Here is a 12534-nt window from a genome sequence, read left to right as displayed (position 1 = left end):
CTTCATTTTTACCTCCTCTTTTAAAATGTTATATAGCAGGGCTGACAACTTCTGAGAAAACCTTAGAGTGAGACATCGTGGCATGTGGGGCAAATTACCACCACACACCCAATATATTTATTTATGGTAATATTTTATGCATCGCAAGCTTATTAATGCTTTATACAATAAAAAGGTAAATAATGTTGACACTGTCCGGAATCACTCCCACAACCTTCCCAACACAAGTCCACCTTTTTAACCACTCGACTACTGCTGTTATTCTCACTATGCCTGTCAGAAGAAGACCATTATGTCCGATTAGAAAGAGACTAAAAGACGCATCTCTGTGTCATCTGAACTGCCGCTGCAGCCTGCACCGAGCAGAACCAGCTGCAGCCGCTGACACAACAGAGCTGCCGGTGGTCGGTTCGGCGGGGGTTCTGGCTCCGGGCAGAATGGCAGCCGCCCGCCGGGAGCGGCAATGATGCTTACTTAGTTAGCCAAGCTGAACTTACCTGTCTAGGAGAAGAGCAGCCCATTCCGCATCCGTTTTGAAATTCCTCTCAGCTTTAAACTCTCTCCACTGTTCAAAAGCATGTCCTATATAGACCCTTGCTTTGCTGCAAACTTTATTTTGCCGTTTTTGACATTCATACCGAGGTCTTTTAGGTTTCCTTTCGTTTCATTTCAATTGTAGCTACATAACTGGCAACCCATGGCTGCTCAACCGCTGAGACTCTACTGACTGCTATGATTGGTAGACGGCGGTAGATGGCACGTCATGCCAAAACATAATTTCAAAACATAAACAAACTTTGCGGTGCGAAAAATATTTTTTTAATGCAAATATTTTTGTTGTACTATTTTTGTTGGTGAGTTCAGTATGTTATATGAACATTATTCCTGGACCTCTGTGACATATTAGGAGGATTTTATGGCCAGTTACATAATGCACCTTTAAGCTGCCTTTCCCAGAGTAGAATGATTTGTTGTTTCCATTAAAGGAATAGTACCAAAATAACCAGGCCAACCGATCCATTCTTTGGCACCCTTCCCATAGGTGTGAGATATGCCCGACTCCACCCACGACAGTCACTCCCTTTCAATCACTGTAAATATCTCGATCTCGATGTCTTGGTGTCAAATAGCCACAAACTGAAAAGGGAAAAAAAGAGCTGCTGGATGACCTCCTTTGTTGTCTGTTGGGGCACATCTGATGTCATCGTTCGTGGCCGTCAAACCAGTACTATGTCATCGGGCACAGAATACTATGTCATCGGGCACAGAATTAAATGGGAAAAATTGTTTTTTATTTGAATATAATTAAAGCGGACCTAGACCGGAAGTTCCAATTAACACTGTTTTTTAGTGTGTATCTGCGTCATTACCTTGTTTAAGAAGCCCTGAAGGTTCAAAACAAACAGTTCAGCCACTGCTGGGAACGCTGTGTTGTATTGTAATCTCGGGCTCAGCGAGATCTCTGAAAAAACCTGGTCCGGTTACGTAAACAGCGGTTCTCCTGAGCAGCAGATCGTCCTGCTCCGGGCACTAGTCCGGGCACATCCGGTTGCGTACATTGAACCGCAAAAGAAGAATAGTGTCTGTTGTCGAGGTGTTCCACGAGCGACAGTGTCTTCTGACTCTGGGTCAGACTCCGAGTCAAAATCATAAAAGGGACTGCGGCGGGGAGTCGTGAAGAACCTTTTTTTAAACATTGTTAAACCAATGTTTTGATAATGAGCAGCAGTGCATCCACCGTTCCAGAGGGGGGAGCTGCGCTTCTGAGAGCGATTATGTCACTTCCGGGTACTGGCCAATCACAAGACAGTTGGGAAGCCTCTATGCTGGCTGGCCAATCACAACACACTCTGTCTTCTGGGGGTGAGAGTTGAGTCTGAAATATCGCGGCTGGGGAACAGCGTCAGAAAAGAGGATTTCTATCGGCTCATTTACAGCAACTAGGAGGTTTTTGACCATAAAAACAAGTTAATGTATGTAAGTAGACCTCCATAACTAACATATATGTGCAACAGGACCACTCTATGTGAGCTTTAACCATGTACACACACAAATAGAAAAACCTAAACACTAATAATCAATGAATTAAGTTCTCTTATTCTCGTTAAAGTCATGAATTGTTGAACCAATGCCCATCATGCAATGCGGCCATCAGGCACAGCCCACACCCCCCCGCCTACCAGATAAAGCTAGGACTTCACAATTCCAAACTGTACCGTACTGTGCCAAACCAAATTGTACCATGATGGAATAATCGGATTAGATAGGAGCCTGGTACCAAGATACCTACTCAGGGCTAAGAAGTTTGTTTTGGAAGGACTTTTACACCATGCTTTCAAACTTACTAACGAGACAAAATGATACAATCTCACTATAGTTTGGCTCAGTGTACGTCTCTTTCTACCTGGGCCCTCAAAGCCTCTCAAAGCGTCCAGCATATCAGGAGCTGTCAGTCAGTGTAGGAGGGGAGAACACTGTAATTGTGGTTCCAAGCGTCATGAGCCCAGCTGAGTGTCAAGTTGAACAAGAACACAGCTGAGTCCATGTCACAGAGCAGCATTGCCCCCTACTGGACGTTTAGCATTGATGAACATTGTCTGGACATTGGTGCAACAATTCATGACTTTAAAGAGAATAAGAGAACTAAGTGAATTGATTATTAATGTTTAGGTTTTTTCCTATTTGTCTTTTCATTTTTGATTCATTCAAAAAATACTATTGTTATGTGTGTGCACGGATTATGTTCAAAACATAATATTTAAACATTCCATTTGTTTAAAGCAGCATCCATTTGAATTGTTTGTTTAACGTATATTTCTCGCGTGACTGAAAAAGTAATAGGCTTAATTACATTTTATGATAATGCATCGTCAATTATTTTGCCTTTTAATGGTTTTCTGCAAATTGATACACCATTCTAACTCATTTCTGAGCTCATACCATAGTTTGACTCTATATTAAATATGGCATTTAGCATTTGTTCTCACTTTACAATGTTCAAACATCACAACTCTCTTTATTTAAACATCATCCACACTATGGGCTGTTCATCATGCCTAACTTGGTGCAAAAATATGGAACTCTCCTGCCCCCCACTGGTCATGCTAGAAACAGTCTCTCTATGACATCATGCTCTCAGATCATTTTCCCACTAAATGGGAAATATTATGTCATAGTGACTGGCACCAATCAAAGAGTGAGAGAGGCCCTCTGTTGTTTGACTGATGGTAACGACGGCACCAATCGTTCATTTAGTGAGAAGAAAGAAGAAAGAAGAAAGAGGTGCTTTCACAGCCAGTGAAGTGAAATGTGTATAATTAGCTGGGTTAAACAGGGAAATAACCATGTACTATGTTCACAGCCTGTAACCAGTGTTCAGCTCCACCACTGAGGAATCCAGCAGTATTTTCACTGTAGTTACCTATGGGATGGATGGAGGGATAGATAGATAGATAGATAGATAGATAGATAGATAGATAGATAGATAGATAGATAGATAGATAGATAGATAGATAGATAGATAGAATTTTTATTAGAAACCGCATTTTCAGAAAAGCTGGGACACCTTTTTTTCTAAAATGCAATACAATTTAAATCTGAATACTTTTTTAATCACTTGAAGTATTATTTAACAGACAAGGGTTAAAACAAAAGATTTTCAGTGTTTTTGTTGACAAACTTAATTCTTATTTCAAAGGATCTAAAACTTAAATGACTGGGCATTTGACCACTGAGCATCTTTAGTCTGGTCAGGGGCTAAATTTCAAAATAATACATTTATTATGAATGCATGGATCATCAAAGTAACTGGCAATAAAATATAGTAGTAATTTACACCGTTAACGTTGTTTCTTTGCTCCAGAAAACAAACAAATCATTAAAAATGTAATAATTTTGGTTTGTGGACAACACAAGGCATTTGAGAACAGTCTAGGTTATTTCTAGGTTAGATAGCACTGATCAACATTTATGGACCAAACATCACTCTATTAATCGAGAAATTCATCGTCAGATTAATCGATTGTGAATATAATCGTTAGTTGCAACTCTAAATTCAAGAGGTTATTACGTTTTTAAATAAAAATAGAAGCATCTCATTGCAGTGGGACAGATGATGGACAGAACCACAGACTGGACCATCGCCATGAAGCTGTGTGGTTCTACTGCTACTAAAGGACGTCGATAATAATTTACCCCCCTAAAATTAATCTGCTAGAGATCCGCGATGATAACAATAATAACGCGAGAGTTTGTAAGTTGCCTCTGAACCAGACTGTTAGTTGCAACTGTCAAAGGTGGAGTGGATACGCGCATGACCCAACACACACTACTGTGATACTGTACACGGCCGCCGAGATACTGTCCGTATAAAAAGCCGAAATAAGCCGAGGTAAGGAGCCGAGGAGAGTCCGAGACAGCCGAGCGAGCCGCGTCCTTTCCGCTTCTTTTTCCTCCTTCGCCTCGCTTTCTTTTATTCTAACCCACTGAGTCGCTGCCGTCGATATTACTGCACTCAACATATTTCTGTGCCTCCCTTTAGATCCAGCCAGCGCAAGGATTTTTTTCCACTCCTCCTTCGTAATAAAGTCGCCATTTTGCTTCACTGCCTATATAAACCATCCCGTGTTTTCATGTCTTTTCCTTCCCGAGCCACGGACTCGGCTGTGTTTGCTGGATATTTTTGACATTTTGTTTCTCTGGAGTGTTCGTCGGGGAAAGGACGGAGGTTGAAGAAAGTGCCTCGTGGTTTTAATGTTAATGCAGGAAAGGAGGGAAGGAGGAGGAGGAGGCGACGGAGGAGGAGGAGGGGGGGTGGCGGCTGGAAACTGGGAATAATAAGGTGAAAGTAGCGTGGAATTGGTGATTTATTCCCCGTCCCGTCCCCCCGTGTTTCGCCTTCTCCCTCGTCGCCTGCAGGGTTGGCGGTGGAAACGGACACGGGACTCTTGACCGCTGTCCACAACTGTCCACCAGAGTCTGGCCGCTTATTGACGAACAGCAGGTGTGAGTGAGTGCCATGTAACACAGGAGGAGGAGGAAGAAGAGGAAAATAAACAAACAACTGACAAACTAACTGACGCCCACTCAGGTGCGTGTCTCCTGACCCCCCTCTCTCTGTGTCCTCCCACCTCCCTCTCTCCTCACGTGAGTGACCCACCGGGGGCTGCCCGGTCCTGCTGCTGGGTGACGGTGTCCGACAATTCAGGTAGGTGTGGCCGAGCGGGAGGAAGAAAAGTCGAGCCGTGTTTGTCTTAAAAAGAAACTCAGTCACCTTTATAGCACACAAACACACACACTCACACACACACACACTCGCATGTGTGTTTCTAACTATCATTTATAACAGCAGTAGATGGAAACGTATGCACTATAAATGGCTATTCACTTTAAATGGATGTCAGAAAATGTTTTATTTTTCATTTGCGCAAAACATTAACATAGCCATGCAGTAATGTATTGCCTGTTGTGTTAATTATCGCATTATCTCAACTTTTTAGTGCTGTCTCTACTAAACCCAAGAGTTTTAATCTCTATCCTGACATTCTAACACATGGTAACTGTAACCTCATCCTGCCAGAGCATTAAGAAGCATTTTATCCTCTAATTTATGGTCTTGCCCATTACACCACTACTCTAATCCAATCGATAACCTGGGCCCAGTTTTTTCAAAAGTAAACCGCTCGGATTTTGGATACTGGATTGGATCAAATCTTGAAAATGGGTTTTTCAAAAGAAAAAACGGATTACGCAATCGGATTAGATCACGTAATCCAATCTTGATTTTGATCCGGAACAAACCTTTAGTTTGGGGTTTTCAGAACTTTGTAGTAGGATTGGGATCACTTTGACCTAAACAATCTGGATTAAACTGATCCCACCAGAATGGTGGATTCAGCCCAAAATGTAATGAAACTTTAAAATAGTATCAAATAATACTGTATTTGGATCATGCAGTATAGCCTACAATATATCCTATTTATTCATAAGGTTTCAATTTGATTTGGCCATCAGGCTACAGCGTTTAGAGTTTGGCCTCATAAAATAATCCCCCAAACAGATGTCAATATTGACCACAAATAATATATTTAATTATGTCACTAATTCATGTGTATTCATCACACTCAAAAATATTTATGTTTTTTTTTTTTCAGAATATTTTTTAGCGATGCATGCGATGATAAAACAGAATAACAAAGCAATGTCAAATGGCATCTCTGGTTTTTGAAGTCCAAAACAAATCCAAATCTGAAATAGTGTCTTAACTATTGCGTCCCTTGTTACACGTCCTGTTTGCACTTGGTAGCGATTTTGAGCAGGACAATACAGGCAAGGTTTATGTTGCATGCTTTCTGTGGTTCCGCTCTCAACGCTCAATTGCATTGTTATCCTATATTCTTCTTGTTGCTCCTTTACATATCTATAGTTCTACATTTTTAATTTCCTATCCTATTTGAGCTTATCCAGATTTGGTGATCCCGAAAAGTTTCTATCAGGATCAGATTGATCCAATCCGATGTTGCTTTGAAAAACCAGCTCAAAAGTAAGTTGGATTACGTGATCATGGATAGCAAAAAAACGATTACCAAATCTGGATCAATTTTATCCAGATTAAATTTTTTGAAAAACCGGGACCAGAATGATAACCCCAATCTAGAGTTATCATTCTGCAACTAATGATTATTTTCCTCGATTAATTGAGTATTCCTTTGTCCATAAATGTAGGAAAATGTTGACAAATTCAGATCAGTGTTTATCTAACCTGGAAATCACATTCCGAGATAAGAAAACGTTGGCATTCAGAGATTAGAAAATATTCACATTCCGAGATTATAAAACGTTGTCATTCAGAGATTGGAAAATAATCACATTCTGAGATTATAAAACGTTGGCATTCAGAGATTAGAAAATATTCACGTTCCTCAATCATTGGGGGCCAGTTGTTCAAGGTAATCTGATCGGATTTTGGTTATTGGATTAGATCAAATCTGGAAAATGGGTTGTTGAAAAGGAAAGAAGGATTCTGAAATTGGATCAGATCATGTAATCCAATCCTAGTTTGGAAATGGATCAAACCTTCAGTTTGTGTTGTTCAAAACTTTTCAAGAGGATTTGGTTAACTTTGATCCAAAAAAATAGGATTACTCTGATGCCAACAAGGGGTAGGATTTCAGGAAGAAAATGTAGTAAAATCTTTAAATTGGTCACATTTGTATCATTTAGTGTATACTTTTATATATGTTTTGCACTTGCCTTGTTTAACCATTACAGTGATAAAGTAGACAGGCTACCAATTAAGCCTTTCAGTATAGTAAAGTAAAAATACAAATGATCTTGTCCCCATGAAATAAACTCCCAAACAGATTTCAATAACAAATAAACATAATATATTAATTTTTTCATCTCTGTCACTGTCATTCATCACTGTATATTAATGTTAAAGAAACAATCATCAGATATGAACCTGTCCAAAATAATTTTGAACAATTGCATCCCTTACGACACGTCTAGTCAGTCTCAAATTCTGACAGAACGGCAGAGGTTGGTCTGGTTTTTCAACAGGCTCAGGTGCATCATAAAAGGGTCATAAGATACATTTTAAATGGAAGCGGATGTTTATGTTTTGTGTTTCGTCTCAAAATAAACACTTAAAGGGGAAGTAAGTAGTTTATAGTGCCATCTAGAGGAGAGGCTGAAATTTACAACAAAGATCTGCTGCTCTGCACACCCCCTCCCCTCCCTGAGCGCTACGGTATCCGCAGCTGGTCATATGTCGTCCTCGTCGTCTTTCTCCGTGTCAGCAGATGAGGTTCGTGAGGCGAGGGAGAGGGCGAGCTACCGCGGCCGTAGCAGACGAAGCGGAGAGATTGGAGGCGGGACTTCCGCTACAAGTAAAGAGACGCTTGATTTGTTCTCTCTCGTTTGTCCTTACAGGCTCCTGTAGAAACATGGCTTCTCGCTGCTAACAGTGGCTATGCGACCGCGGCCCGCGACAATGTTATTTTAAAATGACTTTTTGAAACACTACGAAAATGAAACAAAGAATATTATACAGCAACTAGACAATGCAGGAGCAAATAATATGTATACAAAAGTGGATTTTGGGTAATATAAACCCATAAATACTACATATTGTCCTTTTAAAGTGACCCAATGTTGGCTCTTCTATCTGTTCTTTACATAGCTGGCAATCTGGATTTGGTAATCCTGAAAACTGTGAATCTGGATCAGGGTGATCCAATCCAATGTTGCTTTGAAAAACTGACTTAAAAATAGGACGGATTACCTGATCCTGGATAGAAAAAAAATGGGATTTCCAAATCTGGATCATTTTGATCCGGATTACATTTTTTTAACAACTGGTCCTAGATGATTAGATGATGATATTCTCAAATGTCTTTTCAGTTTTAATTTTTTTTTGTCAAATGGAGCCAGAAACCAGAAATTCACTTATTCACATTTGAGAAGCAGAAAAATCAGAACGCGTGGATTAACTGTAAAAAAAAACTTCTAAAACCGATAATCAAAATAGTTGACGATTAATTTAGTCATTGACTAATCAAATAACCGTTGCCATGTCTTAATTCTGATCCTCACTTAATGCGTGATCGTAGTATAAATTGTACTTAAACTTCCTTAAAAGTAGAAAACATAAATAAAAAACATAAATTGTGTGTCTGATACAGATATCACAAACTTGAGTATCTACCGATGCCAGTCTGTCATTTTACACCTTTTAGAACATAGGTCAAGCTATTTCAAAGACATAATTCTCCAACTGTGTAACAAATGTCCTTCTCCCATAAATAAGAAATAAACAGCCCACAACATGACTCAGCTCATATTATGTTGCTGAGTTTTATTTCAGAATCAGAACCATGTCTTTAATTTTGTCTCTCACACAAAACCTAAATCTCAAAGGTTTAGTTACTGTTGCCTATACTGTAACGGTACATGGAACCCAAATCTTACTTTTTTACTCAAATGTAAACCTGATCTAATTTCTTTGCCCAAATCCACATCTTAACCCCTCTGAGAGCCCTTTCAAGTTGTGAGGATCAGCCAAAAATGTCCTCATACTGATGGTGTATGTTTGCCTTTGTTAGAAACACACATAAAATAAAATACTTATTTCCAGCTTGATTCATCAGCAGAGAGCATGAGGACAAACAGTTGTAATACGTTTACATACCTTGGCAGAATTTATGATTTCTTATCCATTTTTCAGAGAATATGGATGATAACACAATAACTTTTCTTTCACTCATGGTTAGTAGTTGGCTGAAGCCATTTATTGTCCAACTATTGTGTTAACTCTTTTTACATCAAAGTCACAACACAAACTACCCAAATGACCCTGATCAAAAGTTTACATACCCCAGTTCTTAATGGCGTGTATTTTCCCCTTTAACATCAATGACTGCTTGAAGTCTTTTGTGGTAGTTGTGGATGAGGCTCTTTATCTTGGTAAAGCTGCCCATTCTTCCTGGCAAAAAGCCTCAAGTTCCTGTAAATTATTGGGCTGTCTTGCATGAACTGCACATTTGAGGTCTTCCCAGAGTGGCTCAATGATATTGAAGTCAGGAGACTGAGATGGCCACTCCAGAACCTTCACTTTTGCTGTAGTCAATGTTTTGTGTTTTGGATCATTGTCATGTTGGAATGCCCAAGTACGTCCCATGCACAGCTTCCGGGCTGATGAGTGCAAATTTTCCTCTAGTATTTTTTGATAACTTACTGCATTCATCTTGCTATCAAATCTGACCAAATTTCCTGTGCCTTTGTAGCTCACACATCCCCAAAACATCAGCGATCCACCACCGTGTTTCACAGGAGGAATACCTTCCATCATAAGCATTGTTGACTCCTCTCCAAATGTTTATGGTTGTTATAAAGTTAGTGGGCATGTGCAGTGCAAAATCAAAGCGTAATTGTCAAAGCTTTGTTGACCAAAGCACCTCTTGTATATAGCTAATCCTTATTTTCCTGTCTTCATCTGTGACTGATCATCAGAACCCGCATGCTTTGTTGGTTTACAACCTTAAGTAGTGTATTAAGTTGTGTGTAGAATAAAACCTCTTAAAGACACTCAAGTTGTCTGCCGTACTTGTTCTGATCGCCCTTCCCAGAGGGTAGTTTATCGAATTGTAAGAAGCAGCCGGTAAAAATCTGGACAGTTGTTGCCAAAAATTTTTGGTCTCGTCGCTCCAAATGACTTTGTGCCAGAAGTTTTGAGGCTTGTCTCTGTGCTGTTTGGTGTATTGTAAGCGGGATACTTTGTGGCATTTGCGTAGTAATGGCTTTCTTCTGGCAACCATGCAGCCAACGGCCACACCACATATTTTAGAGAGTCCTGTATTTCACCTAAAGTTATTTGTTGGGTTTTTTTTTACATCCCAAACAATTTTCCTGGCAGTTGTGGCTGAAATTTTAGTTCTAGTCTACCTGACCGTGGTTTGGTTTCAACAGAACCCCTCATTTTCCACTTTTTAAAGGTCCCCTATTGTGCAAAATCAACTTTTTAATCTTTTAGTACTTATATTTGGGACTCAGGGGGCCATACCAGTCCCCAAAATGTGAAAAAACAAGACTCAGTCATGTTTTAGTGGTTCCACTTAGTGTAAGTATAGGCGATAAAACACGCAATGTTTACACCTCCGGACCAAGTGACGACAGTGCAGACATTTCACCGTGAATGTTGGCACCCCGCCAGGCAGAGTACTTCACAGCTCCACCACAGCTCCACCGTAGCTCCCCCTTGTCCCTGTGAAATACAAGAGTGCAGACGAGGGAGGAAGAGTGGCTGCACAGCGAAGCACAGTGTTTTACACAAACTTCCAGCCTCAGAGGATTTTTGTGTCCAGTGGATATAATTTATTTATGAAAAAAATGTTCACAAGCTTCACAAGCCCTTTGTTGTTGATCGTGTGTGTAAATTCCTATGCTGGAGGGACACCTTGAAGGCACCAGTTGCGTGCCTGCGGTTAGCGAGTGGCGTGTGTGGATCTGTGATATGAGGAGCACGCGTTTGAAAGCACTGCAGAAAGATGTAGATGTTGTCCTGCATTTCTTCTCAACCAAAGGCTTCCTTTCTGTCGTGTTTCCACGTTCTCTCCTCGTGTTGTTGATCCACACACGTCAGTTGGAGCCGCATTAACACTGGTGCGTTCAGGGTCTTTTTCTAGCATGGGAATTTACATACACGCCGTGCCGCGCTGAGCATTAATCGTTTTTCTTCGATTTTAATGTTTTTATGATCGCGAGAAGCCAAAATCGTGGTCACTCTATGCATTACGGTGAAACTCAGTAACAACGGGTAAACGGACATTACTATGGGGTATATGGAGCGGGGGTTGTGACGACGGTGCATGACAATAGCTGATGAGTGGTGACAGTATGGCTGTGGATAGTAAGTTAGATCGACACTCCCCTGGAAGTAGTGGATGTGTGTTTACCTGGGTCCCATTCAAATGACCAGGCACAAAATTGAGCGTTCTGAAATAGGCTGTTTTGGCAGGGTTATTGAACTGCTATTGTGCTTCATCCTTATGATATGGGATATATATATATATATGGGACCTTTAATTAGTTTGAACAGTGGGGATTGGCATTCTCAATTCCTTTATATTTTCTTCCTGTGTCCTTTTCCTGAAGATGGTTACCTTTTTAATAGCCATTTAAACCCGTTTGTGTCAAGTTGTATACATGTTATCAGGTCAAATCGCCAGGGTATGTAAAACTAACCCTAACCCTTTTGAAAATTTGTGGTAAAAATGGGGAATTTTGAGGCTTTTTGAAGGACCATTATGGTGACTCATGAAGTAAGGGCAAGTAACTCAAAATGGAAAAAAACTGAAAAACCGAAATTAATTATTGTGCCAATTTTGTAACATTTATTTTCTTTTATTATTTTTTTAATATAATTTTGTTGTTATGGCTGGGACTGTGTGTACTGACTTCACTAAGGTCAAGGCATTGTAATTATAGAGGGTGCCCCTCATCTGGTGCGGGCCTTTTTTTTCTGCACACCGCCCCTGCTGACTCTGCTCTTCTCTCTCCTGCATTGTGCGCCACTGTAAGCGGACTCTTCGTATGGATGGAATATATAATTTCTCTGTGCGCAATTTCATCCCCATATTCATATATGTGACGTACATAATGATCTTTATGACAAGGATCGAGTGCAGTCGTGGTGAAATACAGGGAAAATACACTTTTCATTGTTTTTACTCCATTCTCATTCTTTCTTTAGAAGACGCTTTAGCGATGTAATTAAGGGAATAACAGATGCATCAGATGAGCTGATCTCTTTAGTTAACTGCTCAAAGAGAGAGAAGAGAGTGTCGCAGGGAGTTCATAATCAGCGCTGCGCTGCAGCCTAGTTTCGCTTTTGCGTGAAGAGACTTTCCAGTAATAATAATAATAATGCATTATATTTAAGACGCCTTTCAAGACACTCAAGGTCGCCGTACAACAACAAAAAAATAAAAAAAATAAAAATAAATAACAAAAGGTAAGAGCAACGGGTAGAGAGTT

General features: G+C 40.2%; 1 protein-coding gene across 2 annotated transcripts in view; it reads left to right on the top strand.

The window, feature by feature from the left end:
- Positions 1 to 4374: 4374 nt before the first annotated feature.
- The window catches only part of znf512b (zinc finger protein 512B), a 75506-nt gene continuing 67346 nt past the window's right edge, over positions 4375 to 12534 (top strand). For both annotated transcript variants that reach the window (XM_083894770.1, XM_083894769.1), the window contains exon 1: positions 4375 to 5206. The gene's annotated coding sequence lies outside the window, so the exon portion shown is untranslated. The remainder of the gene's footprint in view (positions 5207 to 12534) is intronic.

The sequence above is a fragment of the Microchirus variegatus genome, assembly GCF_963457635.1.
Source record: "Microchirus variegatus genome assembly, chromosome: 9".
NCBI classification, from domain to species: domain Eukaryota; kingdom Metazoa; phylum Chordata; class Actinopteri; order Pleuronectiformes; family Soleidae; genus Microchirus; species Microchirus variegatus.
The sequence above is the reverse complement of the archived record's forward strand: the minus strand, read 5'-3'. Positions and strand labels throughout refer to the sequence as shown.